Source organism: Protopterus annectens, chromosome 14.part0, assembly GCF_019279795.1.
Source record: "Protopterus annectens isolate FY-2018-M chromosome 14.part0, PAN1.0, whole genome shotgun sequence".
NCBI lineage: Eukaryota > Metazoa > Chordata > Ceratodontiformes > Protopteridae > Protopterus > Protopterus annectens.
This window is the reverse complement of record NC_056748.1, coordinates 259760124-259779870: the sequence shown is the minus strand read 5'-3', so window position 1 is coordinate 259779870 and position 19747 is coordinate 259760124.

The window sequence follows — 19747 nt, the reverse complement described above, 5'->3', positions numbered from 1 at the left end:
AAACAGAGTAAAATTCCATGAGTGGAAGAGCTCCCTGGTCAGCCTCAGTAAGAAGCTGTGATCCCTGATAAAATCCCCCATAGCTAATTATGAAAACAAAATCGCCACTGATTCTAAAGGCAACCACAAAGCATTCTATAGCTATGTCAAGAATCTCAATGGCAACACTCAGATCTGCCCTGAGTTACAGCAAAATGGCACTAAATATACAGACCCAACTGATATTGCCAACATCCTGGCAGATATGTTCAGTGCTAACTTTACCCCAGTCTCACTCCCTAAAGGGCCGATCTCTATACCAGAAGAATGCAAAGTTCCTGTAATCACGGCTGCACAGGTAAAAAACAAACTCTCCAAAGCCAAGAACACAGCATCCATGGGACCAGACAACATCCCAGGCTGCATTCTACATGGACTACAGAATGAACTGGCACCCCAACTAAGTACCATGTTCAATCATAGCCTCACCTCAGGCTTTGTGCCCGCTGAATGGCGCACAGTGACGGTTATCCCACTCCACAAGGTAGGAGCCACCACGGACCCTGGGAACTACCACCCCATTAGCCGGACGAGCCTGGTCTACAAGGCCATGGAACTTATAAACAAAGACATTGGTAATCTCCAAACTCTGGACCCCACCCAGTTCAGGTTTGTAAAAGGCAGATCATGTCTCCTAAACCTGATAGACTTCTTTGAAGCAGTCACCAAAGCCATAGATGAGGGTAAGGTGGTTCACACAGCCTATATAGATCTTGCCAAGGCTTTCAACACCATCCCCCACTCTGGAATTATAGATAAACTCACTAATCTAGGTATAAATACCTTTGTCACAAGATGGGTTGCCAACTGGCTCACTGACAGAACCCACACTGTGAAAGTAGCAGACTCCAAATCTGACTTCAGACCAGTGACAAGTGGAGTACCACAGGGTTCAGTCCTGGGTCCTCTCCTGTTTGGTATCTACTTCCCAGACGTACAGGCTAACACAGAAGGTCTTTGGCTAATGAAGTTCACAGATGACTGCAAACTTGGAGCCATAATCGAAACTCCTAACGATGTGGACATCCTACAAAAGGGCCTCACTGAGACAGATGCCTGGCGTCAAAGCCATGGCCTCATGCACAATGCCAAAATGTGCAGTGTCATCCCCTTTGGTAAAAACTCTGTACCCATGAACTACAACATAGGCAGTAGTATACTTAACACTGAAAGTGTGATAAGAAACCTTGGGACACAGGTGGACAGTAGTCTCTCCTTTGATAATCACATTGCCACAGTAGTCAGGAAATCCTTCTATGTGGCACACCTCATCACAAAAGGTTTCTCATCCAGAAAAAAAGAGGTCATTGTTCCCTTCTACTCATCACTCATTAGATCCATTATAGAGTACAACGCTCCTTTTGGTATGTACCTCACAGGACATCTACAACAACTGGAAAAGCCGCAGAAATACCTCACAAAGAGGACTACCGGCCTCAAACAGATGCCCTACGCAGACCGTCTCAAAAAACTCCAGCTTTACTCCATTGCATATCACCTTCTCAGAGGTGATCTCTGCCTAACATACAAAGCTATGTCAAACCCAGAGATGTTGGACATGCCCCACTTAAAGAAATCCCAATCCCTCCGAGCTACACGCTCTAGGGACATAAACCTTGTCACCACAATAAACAGAACATGCCGGAGGGATAGATTCCTGTCCCAGAGACTTCCTATACTCTGGAATAAACTATCTATCTATATCAAACAAAGCTCCTTATTAGCACTCTTCAAGAAAAATCTTGATGATTGGATGGGAAATAGGAAATTCACCCCGGGGATCACCTCTGTGGCTCTGCTCGACAGTGGTACAGGAAAGCAATTTTCTTGGGTGGCAAAAGCCAGGGTACTTTTTTGGCTGGGCTTGTATAGGCCCCTAGGGCCAGTAGCCTAGTACCTACCTATGAACCTATTAATGATGTAATATTGGACCATTAAAAAAATGAACATGACATGTTCCTGACCATTCTTCTGCCTTCAGCTTTGCATTTCATTATATATTCTCTTATTCCTATGGGAATTTTCTTGGAATAATGATAGCTTATTATATTACCTGTACATGTCCTTTACTAGATGCTTTCAAATGTCTATATATGGGGTTATTATTGTCTCATCTCAAACTACAGAAGTTGTGTGAGGCACTGATATACTTTTACTGCTGCATTTTTATGTATGCATGTGTACAGCTTTAGCTGTTTACTTATTTTCAATGGAAAATGTGGTCTGCTATATACTACTACTCATTGCAGTATTTATCAAACAAATTGTAGTTGTATATTACAGAATATGTCTGCAATACCAGGTAATTGGGTTTTAACTGCAAGATTATATGTAGTTAACATTTGTTTTCTTTGCAGCTTTCGTCATGGACATGTATGCACAATGAGAATGTTATTTGTGTGAGGGTGCCGAAGATTAGTTTGGATGGATTTCTCATTTATCCTCTGTTATGTGACTATTAAGTTAGTAGATATAAGTTAGGGATGGTAAGGGAAGTTTACCGTCTGCAAAAGGACTATATAAGAAACAATTACTTTGATCTCTATAAGTGGTTGGTAAGTCCATTGTTTTATTGATCAGCAGTGATCAAAGTGTTCTATTTGAGTGATTATGCCTTAGTTGATCATACTGGCTGTGTAACTGCATGCACATGCAATGGATTTTTTCTTGTAGGTCTGTCCAGATAGCTAATCTTTATAAAAACTTAAATGATAAATAAATATTGATGGAAAGCCTTTGTAGCCTTCCATAATACAGTGACATAATCTTACAAAATATCAGAAATCTACACCTGCCAGCATGAACACTGAAAGGAATAGAATTTTAACAAAGGTACACTTGACTAAGGAAGTAGGCATGTTATAATACAGGACGACCTCACCAAACACTGGCATGGTTTAAGCATTAATCTCAAGTCAGATGGTAGCATTATAGGACTCCATGCATTCCAGTTTCTTGACCACTTCCTTGAAGAGGCATATAAAAACTGTATAAAACCAAAAACAGTTTTTTCAGTAGAGATGTAAAATGTTCAGATTTGCAAAGAATCTATATTTTTTCAGTAAAGATGCAATAAAGTTTGAAAATGAAAATTCATAGATTAATAGGTATACCCTAGACAAACGACCAATGGGGCCCTTAAATGCCAAGACGCACACCCCAAATGTGACCCACAAATTTGATTTATATTTAATTTGTAGGGGGTAATTTCCTGACTGCCTCTGTCCATCAGAGACATAGGACCCAGACCAGGGGTAAATTTCTTATTACCCATCCATAGGTTCAAGTAGGACAAATAGGGATAGGAAGGAACTCTGATTCACAGCATGAGAAGCCTGTTCGAGAGAACGAGAATTCTCTAAGAATCATATCTGTCTCTCCAACATGTCCTATTTATGTTGCAATCAACATTTAGGCATTTTAACCTAGTAGTTCTGATGCTGTTTGTTTTGCAGATGTGCAAAAGATTCATCAAAACAGGGTCCAGGGATGCCTTTTATGCCAGGCAAAGAAAACCTCTCAGTAGTCTATATGGGTCTAAGTAAAGAGAGGGCTTTGAGGTGATCAAGGAAGCTTTGTAGATGTTTCAGCTGCTGCATGTGTCAGATTGGGTACATACTGAAGGAGGCATTATAATCTATGATGGGCCTGATGAGGGCCGAGTCCAGCGGTATGATTACCTCTGAGGACCTAGATACCATACCTTTTTTATGAGCTGAGCAACACAGAAGGATTTTCTTGGGACCTTGGACACATGACAGTCAACGGCACGAGGTCCTAGATCCCCGAGTAGTAAATCAACCTTTAATAGTGTTTTATTGATAACATAGCAACCCAGGATGGCAGATTTCCCAAACATGTACTATAATGCATTTTTTGAGTTGAGTTTTAAGCTATGGCTTTGGCATCAAGTGTTTGTCCATATTAGACCTTCCTGAAGGGTGTTCTTATCTTGCGGATTATTTAATGACTGCTCCCAGTTTGCAGTCATCTGCAAACTTGGTTAGGCAAAGGCCTTTGACATTAGCTTTGACATCTGAGAAGTCAATGCCAAAGAGGAGTGGGCCTTGCACTGAGCCCTGGGGGCCATCACTGGTGACCAGCCTCATGGTGGAGGTGGCCTCTAACCTTCTGGGTCATATCAGTGAGCCAGCTAGCTATCCAACACGTCATAGGTTCATACTAGGCTATTTGCCCTAGGGCATTTATAAGCCTAGCCAGAATGTGTTTGGCTTTCGCCACCCATTTTAAATTTATTTTGCTATGCCCTTTTTCGAGGTTAGTATACTGTGCCTCTGTCTAACAGTGACACAGAAGTGATACCCGGGGTAAACCTACGATCTCCCATCCACTCATCAAGATTACTCTTGAAGAGAGTCAATGAGGGACTCTGCCTAACCTGGACTGGGATTTTATTCCAGAGTGAAGGGAGCCTCTGGGTTATGAATCTGTCCCTCCAGCATGTCCTATTTATTTCAGTGCTGAGGTTCAAGTCTCTCGAGCGCGTAGCATGATGGGATTTGGATTTTCTGAGGTGCAGCATGTCCATTAATACTGGGTTGGACATGGCTTTATACATCAGGCACAGGTCGCCTCTGAACAGGCGGTATGCCACTGAGTAGAGCTGGAGTTTCTTTAACCGGGCAGCATATGGTATCTGTTTGAGCCCTTTGATCCTCTTGGTGAGGTACTTTTGGGGTCTTTCCAGTTGCTGCAGGTGTCTGGTAAGGTACATCCCAAAAGGGGCATTGTACTCAATTATGGGCCTGATGAGGGATGAGTAAAGAGGCACGATGACCTCCCCTGATCTAGATGTGAATCCCTTCATGATTAGGTTGGCTATATAAAATGTTTTTCTAACCACTTTGGCCACGTGGTTGTCAAATGAGAGATTGCTATCAACTTGGGTCAAAGGTCCCTAATTACTTCTTCTGTACTTAATGGATTACCACCTATGTGGTAATTTGTGGGCACTTTGTTTTTGCCAAGGGGATGACTATACACTTTTTGGCATTTAGCTTGAGGCCATGGCTCTGGCACCAGTTGTCTGTTTCTATGAGGCCCTTTTGGAGGATGCTTGTGTCGGCTGGAGAGTCAATTATGGCGCCCAGTTTGCAGTCATCTGCGAACTTGGTCAGCCACAGTCCTTCCGTGTTGACCTGTATCTCCGTGAAATATATACCGAACAAGAGAGGTCCCAGGACTGAGCCTTGTGGGACGCCACTTGTAACTGGTTTGGAGTCTGACATGGCTCCAGCAATTCTAACCATGTAGGTTCTGTCCTTGAGCCAGTTTGAAATCCATCTAGTGACATAGGGGTTTATATTTAAGCTGGTGAGCTTATCTATAATGCCCGAGTGGGGTATTGTATCGAAGGCTTTTGCGAGGTCCAGGTAGGCTGTGTGGACCACCTTCCCCTCGTCAATAGCCTTGGTGACTGTTTCAAAGAAATCAACCAGGTTTAAGAGGCAGGATCTGCCCTTAACAAAGCCGAACTGGGTAGGATCCAGTGTCTGTAGGTCCCCAATATCTTTATTTATGATGTCCATGATGATCCTTTCCATAGATTTGCAGACCAAGCTAGTCAGGCTTATGGGGCGATAGTTTCCAGGATCCGTTGAGGCACCACCTTTATGGAGAGGGACCACTGTTGCTGTACGCCACTCTTTGGGCACATATCTTGTAGTAAGGCTGAGATTGAACAGTAGTTTTATGTTTGGGTTTAGCTCTTCTTGGAGTTCATGTAGGACGGAGCCCAGGACACCATCTGGTCCCATTGATGCTGTGTTTTTTGCTTTGGAGAGGGCGGCTCTTACCTGAGCATCTGAGATGTCAGGGGGGCAGAACTCTGCTAGGATAGATATTTGCCTTTTTGGTGGGGAGGGGGGGGGGAGTTTGCGCTGAACCTGTCAGCTAGGATGTTGGCAATGTCTGTGGGTTCAGTGTATTTTTTGTCATTTTGGACTAATTCAGAGCATATCTGGGAATTACCACCCAGGTTCCTAACATAACTAAAGAAAGCCTTGTGATTATCCTTAGTGTCCTGTGCAATTTTTCTCGCAAAGCTGGCGTTAGACAATTTTATGAGTGCCCGTAGTTTTTTGCTAATACTGATCAGTGATGCCTTCCCATTTTGGGATTTTGCTCTATCATTTAGTAGCTCCCTCCTTCTATTGTACAATTTGTTTATGGCTGGGGTCCACCAGACAGGACGTCTGCCTTTGGAGGATTGGGTCTTGGTTTTATTTGGGATCGCATGATCCATGCATTCCTGAAGGTGTTCATAGAATGTGTTTATAAAGGATTCTGTGGTCTGGGCTGTATTTTCCACAGGCCCGGGGGCTTTGAAGGATTCCACCTCGGTTTTGAGGAGTGTGAAATTTGCTTTAGTGAAGTTTTTCACTGTGGTTTTCTGGGCAGGGGGTGGGGTTGGGATGTAAATATCCAGTGAGATTAGTTTATGGTCTGATCTTACCAGTGAGGGATACACTTTTGGTCTGGAGCATAGAGTCCCCATGTTGGTGATGATCAGGTCCAGTATGTTTTCCCCTCTTGTGGGAGTGGTAACAAGTTGTTCCATAGCATTTGAGTTGATAAATTCTAGGAACCTTTGGGCTAGGGTGTTGGAGCTAGAGTAATTCTCCCAGTCTATGTTTGGGTAGGTGAAGTCGCCCAATATAATGGTGTTTGGAGAGACCTTCATATTTTCCAGTGTTCTCAGAAAGGCCGAGAGGGGTTCCTGGGTTTGGGAGGGTGATCTGTAGCAGGCTATAAACTGGAAGGCAGTTTTACCCACTGTTAGTTGCACATGGATAGTCTCTGATGCTTCGTGCTTTGCCACCAACCTGGAGGTGTGGGTATCTTTGATGAATATCGATACTCCCCCTCCTTTTGTGGTTCGATCCAAGTTTTGGGGCCGAAAAGCATAGTATGAGGTATAACCTGGTAGTGCTGGGGTGCTCTCGGGGGCCCTGAACTAGGTTTCTGTTACTGCACAGATATTGATGTTCTCCATGCTAAGGAGAGTTTCGAGTGCGTGCATCTTGAGGTTTAGACTTCTGACGTTGAGTAGCATTACTCTTAGTTTCTTATCCCTTGTGATACGTATGGAGGTGGGTTTGTCTTTTGAGCCTTGCCTAAAAAAGCCACTATGGGGGTAGCAAGAGCCTTTGCCAATATCTGAAAGCCCAGGAGTGACAGGTGCAAGCCGTCCCTAGCGAAGCATCGTGGCTTGTCGAACATATCATCCCAAGCTGACAGGCATTGGATCCCCTTTGAATGACACCAGTACTTAAGCCAATTGTTGAAATTGATCATCTTGTCTTCATATTGTGGCATCATTCTTGGTGAGGGTAAGATGCTACTCAAGGTCAGGGTCATACCGGCCTGGGCTGCATGCTCAGACAGCTCCTTTATGTCTCTTTTCATGTAGTCCAGGGAGGTACGTCTCAGGTCATTCACACCAGCATGGACAATGACTAAGTCATATTTGTACTTGCCTTGGAGTGACCTGAGTGCTTGTGTTATGTGGCGGATCCTAGCACCCGACAGGCTGCTCACCATGACCCTCTCCTTGTTCAGCCTGGTGAGCGGGACGTCAGTGTGCCTGACGATAGAGTCACCTTTTACAAGTGTATCAGGTGTGTTGTTTAGTCTTAAGGGCTGTGACTGTTCAGCACACTGGCTTTGTGAGATATGTTTTGCACGTGTTTTGTTTTGGGGTAGTGGTTGCTTGGGTGTCTGCCTTGGAGGTCTCTGCTGCTTATGCAGATCTTTATTTAGAGCATCTGAGTATGTTTTTGTGTGATTATGTGTTTGGTTTGCTGTCATGTTAGGTCTATGTGAGACTGGAATTGTAGTGAGTGTGGTTTCCTTCTCCTCCTGACTGGTTATGCCAGCACTGAGTTGAGAGAGCTTAGCCTCCAGTTTGGCTATATGGTTGCATCTCTCACATGTGTTGGAATTTGTTGGGAGGAGGAGGAGAGGGTTGTCTGTGTACATGAGGCAGTTGTAACATTGCCTCAAGATTCCCAGATTCACCAGCTGGACTGGAGAGGAGATTGACAACTGACCTTTGGACATGCTAGAATAATATTGGGAATTCCTTAATAATTGAAAACAAGGGCCAGTGGGGAGTGAGGGTGTAGTGCTTTTAATTTTTAGTGCTGACTTATATAATTGCTTTAGCGAGCAAGTGCCAGGTAACTTATGGGTTTATACCTAGCTTTCTAAGTTTGTTGACAATGCCAAAGTGCAGTATTGTAGAAAATGATCTAGATAGGTAGTATGCATGGTTTTCACTTCATCCATTGCCTTTGTGACCTTTTCAAAGAAGTCTACAAGATTCATGACCTTCCTTTGATAAAGACGAATGAGAATGAATCCGGGGTCTGGAGGTCTCCCATGTAATTGTTGATAATTTCCATGAAAATTCTTTCCATGAATTTGGAAATAAGACTAGTCAAATTAATGAGTCTGTTGTTTTCAGGATCTGTTGAAGATCCTCCCTTATGAAGGGAGATGACCAGCATGAGATTCATGTGGAATAACGCCTGTTTTAAGACTATAGTTAAATAAGACCCCAGTTGTATTTTAGACTATCCAGAAGGCATCCTGGGATGCTATCAGGGCCCACTGAGGCCATGTTCTTGGCTATAGTGACTGCAGCCAGTACATCCACACTGGTTATAGTTAGAGGGGTTATGTTTGAGAGTATTATTGGGGGGATAGTTGGGGGTGAGAGGGGGTAAAGTTGAAACTGAATTTGCTAACAGATTTGCTGTATCACCAGGCCCATTGAATGTGGCACCATAAATCACAAGTTCAGCACATTGCTGTGTGCACCATTGAGATTTCTGACATAGCTGTAAAAGGTCTTATGGTTATATTTCACCTGGGAGGTTATCATAACCTGAAAGTTGGTTTTGATTGACCTAATAAGCCCTCTTAGCTGTCTATTTACTTTTAGAGAGTTTTTTTTTTCTTTATGGGAATTACCATCCCTGATTTTTGCCTTATTTTTTCCCTTTCATTGTATATCCTTTTTAATTTGGGATACCACCTGGGTGATTTATTTCCAGGGCTAGTTCTGGACCTACTTCTGGTGGGTACAGCAGCATCTATGCAGCCATTAACATGGTTATGCAGAGTTTTTGAGAACAATTCAGCATAGGCTTTTTTGTTCTCAATGTTTGGAGGGATACTGAATTTTGACAAACCATCTCTTAATAACAGGTAATTTGCCTTAGAACAACTGTTACTCATTTTAGTGGGATTATGCAGTTGATTTTGATTTCAAACGAGACAGATTTATGGTTGGACTTTACTAGGGAGGATGAGACATTGGGGGAGGTGCAGTGTTCTTCCCTGTTTGTGAGCACTAGGTCCAGTATGTTGGAGCCTCTAGTGGGTGCATTCACTATTTGGTTAAGGGTGTTTGTATTTACGAAGTCCAGAAATCTCCTTGCCTTAGAGTTGAGTCTGTGTAGGATTCCCAATATACAGAGGGATAATTTAAGTTTCCCATGTGTAGGGTGTTAGCTTGGATGGTATGTGTCTCCATTAGGTTCAAGTATGCATTGTGAACTTCTTCGGACGTGGAGGGTGACCTGTAGCTGGCTAGGATATGGTACGGGTTTTGTCTATGGTTATCTGTACATGGAGTTACTCCAGCACACCATCCTGTTTGACCACCCTAGAGGTTTGCTTGTTTTTGATGTATATTGATCCCCCTTTATGCAGAGAGATGACTGTTGCTGTCTATCAGGACAAAGTGTAGAAGGCACTGAAACCTTGCACTGCCGGTGTACTCTCTGCTGACTTAAACCATGCCTCGGTACCTGCACAGATATTCTCTTTTGTAAAGAGGGCTTGGAGGGAGTGTAGTTTTTTTATTTAGGCTCCTGGTATTGAACAGTAGCACCTTCAGGATCTGTTGAGTTAATGTTATGTCAATAGGTTTGTCAGAGGTTCATAGAAGATTACTAGGCTAACAAGGCTATAAATCTAGCCAATATAACCCAATTTTACCCAATATATGGCCTTAGGGGCAAGAGGATGACATGTATGTGTGGCTGGGCTGTGCACTAAGTATCTTACAGATTGCCCCTAGCCATAAGGGATATAGGTAGTACCCCAGTTGTGAATTCGATTGACCCAAATTGCTTTTGAAGAGGTCCAGGGAAGGGCTCTGTTTAATGTGAACAGGAAGCCACTTCCAAAGAGGGGGCAATCTCTGAGAAACATATCAGTCAGCAACTCAAACATAACATGCTGGAGAGACAAAGTTTAGATCCCTGGATCAGGTGACCCTCATGCAGCTTGACTTGTGGATGTGCAGCTGCTCCATCAGGGTTGGATTTGTGAGTGCCTTGTAGGTCAGGTATAGGTCACCCCTTGATAATCAGTTGTAAACAGATAGGGCTTTTAGTCTATCTGCATAGGTCACATTGTTTAGACCCTGTATTTTCTTTGTGAGGAACCTCTGAGCTCAGTCCAGTTGCTGTAAGTGCATTGTACTCAATTACTGGTCTAAAAAGGGTTGAGTACAGCAGGACTATAACTTCCTTGGATCTGGATGCCATACCTTTGCTTATAAGTTGTGCCACATAAAAGAACTTCCTCACCACTGTGGACACATGGTCAAATTTCAGGCTACTATCTTTCTGGGTACCTAGATTTCTCACCTCCGAGTCTACTGTTAGAGGTGTGCTATCAATGTTGTAATTTGTGGGCTACATGACTTCTCAAAGGGTATGAACATGCATTTTTCACATTTAATTTTAGGCCATGGTTCTGGTGCCAATCATTTGTCTGAACTAGACCTTGCTGAAGTGTATATACATCATTGGGGGATTCAATGATTCCCCCCAGCTTGCAGTCTTCAGCAAACTTTGTCATCTAGTGGCTGGCTTTTCACATTTACTTTGACTTCATAGAAGTATATTCCAAACAGGACTTTTCCCAGCACTGAGCCCTGTGACACACCACTAGCAAATGGCCTCTTGCTGGATCTGGATTCACCCACTTTAACCACATGTCCTGTCCATGAGACAAATGGCTATCCATCTGGTAATGTAGGGATTTAAGCCCACCTGTTTTGGAAGTTCATTTATAATAATTGAGTGGGGAATTGTGTCAAATGCCTTAAGCAGGTCAAGGTAAGATGGTATGCACTGTTTTACTGTCATCCATGGCCTTAGTAATTTTTTCAAAGAAATCCACCAGATTCAGTAGGCATGACCTGCCCTTGACAGCCTAATTGGGTTGGGTCCAGTGTCTGGAGGTTTCCTATATCATTATTTATCAGTTTCATGATTATTCTTTCTGTGGCCTTACATATAAGACTAGTCAAACTTATAGGTCTGTAATTTCCTTGGCCAATAGATGGTCCCCCTTTATGCAAAGAGATGACTGTTGCTGTCCTCAACTCTATCAGGACAAAAAGTCTGGAGACTTTGGTTAAATAGAGATCTCAATGCACCTAATAAGGTCCTGATTTATGCTAATTAAGAGGCAACCTAGTATATTGTAAGGCCTCACTGAAGCTGTGTTTCTAGCTCTAGAGAGTGCAGTGGCAACCTTTTCTTTTGTGATAGTTGGCAGTGGAGTGGTGGAGGATATTTCTCTGAGGAAAACTGGGGGTAATGGGGAGGTGAAATTTGAGATTAATTTGTCAGCCGGCAGATTTGCTACATCTTCCAGCTGAATATAGGTTAATTTGGCATTGCCTAAAAAAGGCACTATGGTGACAGACAAAGTCTTAGCTAATATTCAAAAGCCTAGTGGGGAAAGGTGCAAATCATCCTTGGCAAAGCAACATGGTCTGCTGATCATGTCCTTCCAAACTAACCAATATTGGATTCCCTTACAATGACACCAGAAAGGCAGCCAGTTTTTGAAACAAATACCATCTGAGACACATAGTCTGAAAGCTTCATAATGTCTCTCTTCATAAATTCCAGGGAGTTACATCTCAGGTCATTTACACCTACATGGACTGTGATGGAATCATAGTGATACCTGTGGTGTAATGACTTGCATGCATGGTGATTTGGCAGATCCTGGCTTTGGATAAGCAACTGACAGTTATCTACTCCTTGTTCAGCCAAGGTAGAGGGGTATCAGTATATCTTACAATTTTGTTACTATGATGAGAGTCCTAGGAAGTCTGTTTGTTTGCCTTAGGGACTTAGTGTTTGAGGATCCACTGAGAGTGACAGTATGTGTGGTGCTAGGTGTTGTTTTTTTCTGAATGCCTTTGGGTTTGCTGAGACATAACTTTGACAGCGGGTGGTCTGGAGATGGTTTAAGTACTGTGTCCCTTCTCTGTTCATCTACACTGTCCAATCAGTCAGTTTCCAATTTCCTCTGGAAATATTCTGTAGTGTTTATGAATCTTTATACTAATGGAAGATGAGAAGTTGAAGAAAGATTGCTTTTAAGTGCCTCAGCATATGTTAGTCTATGTGTTTGTTGCATACTATGTAAGGTGGGTATTGTGTGTATGGGGTTTTGACAACCTGATGTGTACTTGTATGCAAGAGTTTAGCCTCCAATGTCATTGTGTAAGTACACCTCACACATGCCATGTCTTCTTCTTTAAGGATTAAGTGGTTGCCATTAAACATGAGACCATTGCTGTATTGTCTCAAGATGCCCATATCTGGTAAGCTGGCTACAGAGAAGTTAGAAAATTGCATATTCATAATTTCCAGTTCTTTGATTTGTGAGCTACAAGTGGGGGTGTGTTGGGTTAGAAGACTATTAAGGGTGCTTTGTTTTTGCAGACTAAAGGTGATTTATTGGGGCAGATTAAGCTAAACAGTACTAAATTCTACTAACATTAATGCTTATAAAATATAGAATTCTAGGTATTGCCATTCAAGGCCAAACTAGCTGCTCTAAGCTTGTTAGGGCACAAGGTGTTTGCACTATGTTGCTGCCTTACAGGTTATAGTTTTATGGATTATTGTACAGAGAAAATTTACTTTTTAGTTGTTTGTTACTGCACAGACATGCAGAATTAATAGCAGCACAGAAAAAAAAAAACACAAATAAAACTAAATAATGAGCCCTCTGGCCAATAAAATGACTACACTATGAGTTCTTATATGTATTTCCCAACTTAGACAGACTGTACAAATACCTTTTGCCACAAGATGAATAAACTCAGTCCTCTTTATGTAAAAACACAGTAGAAGAGATCCACAAGTGCAATACTAACACACATCACTTAAACAAGTAGCTGGAATTCCCTTACTGAAGATAATTTCAAACCAGTAACAGTGAGAGGAAATACATGAAACAGGAAGCAAAAGCGATCACTGAAAATAACTTGTGTGATTTAACAGTCAAAGTACTTAACTTTACCTGGATGGCACTTGATACAAGTAAAACACTTCTGGAATGCAGACTAGGACTACAAGCTCTGCTGAGCTCAAGGAGAGCAAGCAGATGACAGTACAGTAGAGAGTCGATTATTGGAACGTCAATTATCAAAAATGTCAATTATCAGAACCAGCCTTCCAAAGTTTTCGGGTAGGAAAAAATCATAAAGTCTGAATATGTAAACACTACGTATTCAGTTAAGCATGTTTTTTGAGCTTGTAGCCAGCTCGTGTGTGAAAAATATTCTTTATTGTTAATCACTGAATGAAGTGTATTCCTGCGTGCAGAAAAAAGCAAGATTTTAGACATTTTTATCTGGTTCACTTATATATTTCATTATGAAACAGTTTGCTTATCCAAACTACCCTAGGTCCCACTTAGATTGGGTAATCGACTCTCCACTGTATGTAGAAAAATAGTACTAAACGTATTTTATTTTCAGGATGAAACTGGAAAGTGAAACTGCTTCTTCCTAGTCGTATTAACAGAGCTCGTTTCCAAACAAAAGCTATGATATTTTTGTTTTGTAGTTGTCGCCTCACAGTAAGACGTTGTCCTGTTCGATTCTCAGCTAGAGCGTCTTCTGTGTGGAGACATACGTGAATGGGCGTACCTTCGTTGAAGGTTGCGCATCAGGGCCGGCAACTCAGCACGTATAAATTTACTGCCAATTATTAGCGGACCGGAGTTCCGCTGTGGCGACCCCTAACCGGGAAAAGCCAAAAGACACAACGACAACAAGAAGGAATTAAGATTTCAGATCTGACTCCATCTCAGAAAGTAAGAAGTCAGTATTTCTGTACCTAATCCACAAAGAAGAAATAATTTAAAATTATTGTGCTAAATGAATATTTGCAAGAGTTGCATAATTTTAGAACTCTCCTCTGAAGATGCTTTAAGTACTGTGGCCTTTCTCTTTTCAGCTAAACTGTTTAATCACTCAGTCTCCAGTAGTAGTAGTAGTAGTCTATATGAATTTTTACATTGATGGAAGATAAGTTGAAGAAAGTTGGCTCCTAGAATCAGGGCACATGTGTCTTATCAACATTGATTGTTGGGCTGCAACTTTTAATTTGTTTATTAATGTATTTAAGGCTGATTGTGCTAAGCAGGTGAATTTTATCTGTTGGCATCATCCTTTCAAAGGAAGTAAAACATTGTAGCTTTAACTACTGCATTTTATGATATTGCTGTGTTCTTATTTTTAAAATGTACATTAATTTTTACTCTTAGTATACAGACTAACATGGCTGGAAAAAACAGGATGAGGGCTGTGGTACTAAAATAAACTATTAAATTGTACTGGAATACACACACACACACTCGATCAAATCACAAACCTCTACGTGTGTGTGTGTGTGTGTGTGTGTAGTCAACAGCTGTTTTGCTGACCACATATAGTCAACTAAGGAGATGATTAGCAGGTGTGCAAGATCGTCCATTTCCTATTTCCTGGGAATGAGGAATATGCCTTTACCTCAATGTTGTGCAATCTCAGAGTTAGTACATTTAATTAGTGGGGTGTGGGAAATACGGCTTAAGAGAAGAAATGAGCATAGAAACATTGGATAGGGAGTGGACCAGCATGTTTCATTGAGTGCAAACTCCATGAATTTTTGTCTGGATGAAACAAGGTAGTCAAATCTTCAACTTGAAATTAAAAAAAAAACTCTGTTGCTGATGGTGGGAAAAACAGAAAATCACAAAGAAAGGTCATCACTGCTGGTACTCAACTAGATACTACATGAGAAGAGATCTTCTTTGGACAGCAACAATCAGGGGTTGTAACATGAGGAGCTGAATTCATATTTGTACATCATACACCCTTAAAAATCAGTAAGCATTAAGGTAATGCATAAGGAGTACAGATCTTCATGTTTTATATGTTCAAGCATTTCTTATGCTTTTGCTACAGTAAATGAATGTATGCACATTTTTAAGGCACTGTGTGACCACAGTATGAACACCTTTACCAAGTACATAAAGTCCAATTCACAGTCTAGTTATACTGCAAACAATTTACTACTGTACTGGCCTCTTCCTGTATCAAAATTACTTCAGTTTTATTGTTTTAACCGGAGATTGATGTTAGGGGGAATAATAGATAGATAGATAGATAGATAGATAGATAGATAGATAGATAGATAGATAGATAGATAGATAGATAGATAGATAGATTTGAGTATATTAGAACATATACTGTCAGCATTCAAGATAAAACAGATTCCCCAAGGTAAGTTGCTTGTCAGAGGGATAATTGATCAAAATTATTCCTGATATTCTTTATACTCTGTTGAAGGACATGGATAACAAATGGGAAATTTTCCAAACATTCGTAGCCCTTGATAATGTTGTGTTAAAGGAGAAGGTTTCTTGTATTCAAATTAATGTCTCCAAAGTCTGGAATGTTATCCCTACTAGATTCAGACAACAAACTGAGGTAGCAACATCCCTGACCTGGTCATTACTAACATAGGTGATCCTTGCTCTATACCAATAGTCAACATTTCCCTGGTTAGATCTGATCACAAACTAACCACCTTGGAAATCCACACCCCCCCCCCTGCAAAGGTAACAACCATGAAAAACTTCTCCAAAGCTAACTATGGGCTCCTAAAAACAGATGTGGCTAACTTCAGGGCACCCATGCAATTGGAGAACAGCTGCATGATCGCCAAATCATACACTAATGCCCTGTATGAACATGTACACAAATGCATAAATCTCGCCATACCTAATAGAACCAATATGCTGTCCTTTGAAAAAAAGGAAGCCAAACTGGTGGTCCCCTGCCATAAACAAACTCTACAACAGAAGGAGGAAACTGATGCGAAATAAGGTGAAGTCCCAAGACTGGAAAAACTCCCATATCAGCCTCAACAAAAAGATGAGTTCCCTCATCAAATCCTCTAAAGCTAGCTATGAAAACAAAATTGCAGCATATAGTAAAGACAACCACAAGGCCTTCTATAGTTATGTAAAGAATCTCCACGGCAATACCCAAATTTGCTCGGAGCTGTTGCACAATGGCACCTCTCATACAAAGTCAATAGATATTGCAATATACAGGCTGACAGATTCAGTGCCAACTTCATCCCTCCCCCCAAAGGATCAGTCACAATAACAGTAGATTACCAGGCACCCAGTATTACTGCTGCACTGGTTAAAACAGCACTGTTCAGGGTCAAAAATGCAGCTTCTATGGGACCTGACAGTATCCCTGGCTGTGTTCTACATGAACTACAGAATGAACTGGCACCTCACCTGTGTGCCCTGTTCAATCACAGTCTCACATCAGGCTTTGTCCCTACCAAATGGCACACTGCTACAGTCATCCCTCTCCACAAAGGAGGAGCAGCTACAGACCCTGGGAACTATCGCCCAATTAGCCTGACAAGTCTGATATGCAAAGGTATGGAACACATCATGGACCTAATAAACAAGGATATAGGGAATCTCCAAACTCTGGATCCCACACAGTTTGGTTTTGTGAAGGACAGATCATGCCTGTTCAACCTGATTGACTTCTTTGATTCAGTCACCAGAGGTGTGGATGAAGGCAAGGTGGTTCATACAGCCTACCTTGATCATCTGGCCAAGGCTTTTGATACCATTCCCCACTCAGGAATCATAGAAAAACTCACTAAGCTAGGCATCAACCCCTATATCACTAGGGTAGGTTCAAACTGGCTTACAGATAGAACCCGCAGTGTGAAAGTAGCTGACTCCAAGTCAGACTGATTACCAGTCACGAGTGGAGTCTCACAGGGTTCAGTCCTGGGTCCTCTTTTGTTTGGTATCTACTTCTCTGAAGGCCAGGCCAATACAAATGGACTCTGGCTGACAAAGTTTGCAGACAATTGCAAGTTGGGAGTCGTAATTAACTCCCAACTGATGTTGACATCCTACAGAAAGGCCTCACTGAGACCAATGACTGGTGTCAGAAACATAGCTTTAATGCCAAAAAATGTGTCGTCATCCCCTTTGGGAAAAACCCAGTTCCCATTAATGACTACATCGATGATAGTCCACCGAACACAGAAGGCATTATAAGAGATCTGGGAACACAGGTTGACAGCAACCTCTCTTTTGATCACCACACTGCCACAGTGGTCAGAAAGTCCTTCTATGTGGCACATCTCATTACTAAGGATTTTGCATCCAGGAAGAAAGAGGTCATTGTCTCTCTCTACTCTTCCCTCATTAGGCCAATCATTGAGTACAATGCTCCATTTGGCATGTACCTCACTAGACACCTGCAACAACTGTAGAGGCCTCAAAAGTACCCCACAAAGAGGATCATATGCCTTAAACACTTGTCCTATATGGACAGACCCAAAAAACTCCAACTATTCTCTGTGTCATATCGCTTACTTAGAGGAGATCTCTGCTTCACTTATAAAGCCATGTCTGATCCAGCTCTTTTAGAAATGCTACATCTAAAGAAATCCCAATCCCTCCATACTACATGCTCCAGAAACCTCAACCACATTGCCACAATCAACAGAACAAGCTGGAGGGACAGGTTCATAACCTAGAGACTGCCCATGCTATGGAACAGACTTCCCATACATGTCAAGCGGAGTGCCTCGCTGGCCCTCCTCAAGAGAAATCTTGATGAGTGTATGAGAATAGAAAATTCACCCTGGGATCACTCCAGTGGCTCTACGTGACAGAGGCACTGGGAACTAAGGTTGGATGGCATGATTCCAGGGTAATCCTATGGGCTAGGCTTGTAAAGGCTCCAGGGCCATTAGCCTAGTACCTATTAACCTATGACAAATCCAGATTAAAAAATGTGTTAAAACAACACATTAAAACAATAGACTCTGCTCTGGCATCTCTCTAGGCTAGACTATCTAGGCTCTGACATACCTACATTACCCCTATATACTGTAACAAAGGAATTTTTCCATATACATCTGTTACTGTCTACAACTTTGCCCTTACTGCCACTTCTACTGTTTCTACTCACCCCTGACAATTTCTTTCCCTCCAGCAAAATACCAACTCATACTACCTTCTATGCCTATCTCAGCTTCACTACAACTTTCTTTATCTCTATATCAGCTGATAAATGTATCATGAAAGGTTAAAATCTCAAAAGAGAGAATCACAAATGCAGAACAAAAAAAAAAGCGAATCACAAAACACTGAATGACTCATAAGAGCAAAAAAAAATGAATACTTCTTCTTGACTAAAAAAAACCTCTTTATCAGTAAATGACAGCTACAAGACTGAGATCAGTTGTTGTCTTGGCAGTGGTACTGATAGGGAAAGGGTTTTACTAACATAACATGTAGGGTTAGTGTTAGGGTCAGGGGTAAAGTTAGGGTTACAGTTAAGGTTAGCATACATAAGTAAGGAGAGGAGGAGGTTTCACAAAAGGAAAACAAAACTCCAAAAACCTGGAAACATAGGGATAAGCAGAACAAATAAAAGAATGAAAACGTATTCCAAATCACAGAGCTTTTGGTATCTACCCTTCATTAATGTATAATACACAAATTCAAACATTCATTTAAGTACCTAATTTACATCACATGACACAGCCCAATCACCTTATCTAACATAATTAAAAGAGAGGTAAGGTAAGTTTGCCTGCTCAACAACACAAGATACAGGGTTTGAGTCTCACAAGGGGTAACTGGCTAGGCTTAAAATGGCTCACAAGGGCAGTTAGCCTAGTACTAATCTATGAACCTATGAACCTATACATGCCTCTATAAAAATACATGTCTCTATGAAAAATACATTTCTGCAAAAGTTATATACATTTCTATGAAAAAAGCTCTGTAAAAAAGTATACATAGATAGGTATAACCTTTATTAAAACTGTTTCTATAAAGCACATACCGCTATGAAAATGTATCTCTAAAAACCTCTAAAAAATATATACATATATGTTTATAAAACATATATAAATATAAATATACCTATTATTAATCACTTCTGAGTTAAACAAACACGCACACACACACAAAACATGCACAACACTGAATCTATCTCTTTCACCTAGTCTTAACCTAACCCACGAATATGTGCACATACACACCCCACTGCTATAACACAGTTTTTTCTATCTTCACAACCACCACTTTTTTCATTCAAACATTAGTTTTCCTGCACATTCCTGCTTACCTACACTATATAAAATTAAATTCAACCATATGTGGTTCACACAAATGAACGTTTAGCCATTTGTGCATTCTCTCTTTTTTTTGCATCCATAAAAAGTTTTCAACCAAATGAGTATTCAACCTTTTGAGTTACAACCTTATAAACAAGTATACACACTACTCACATGCTTCACACATC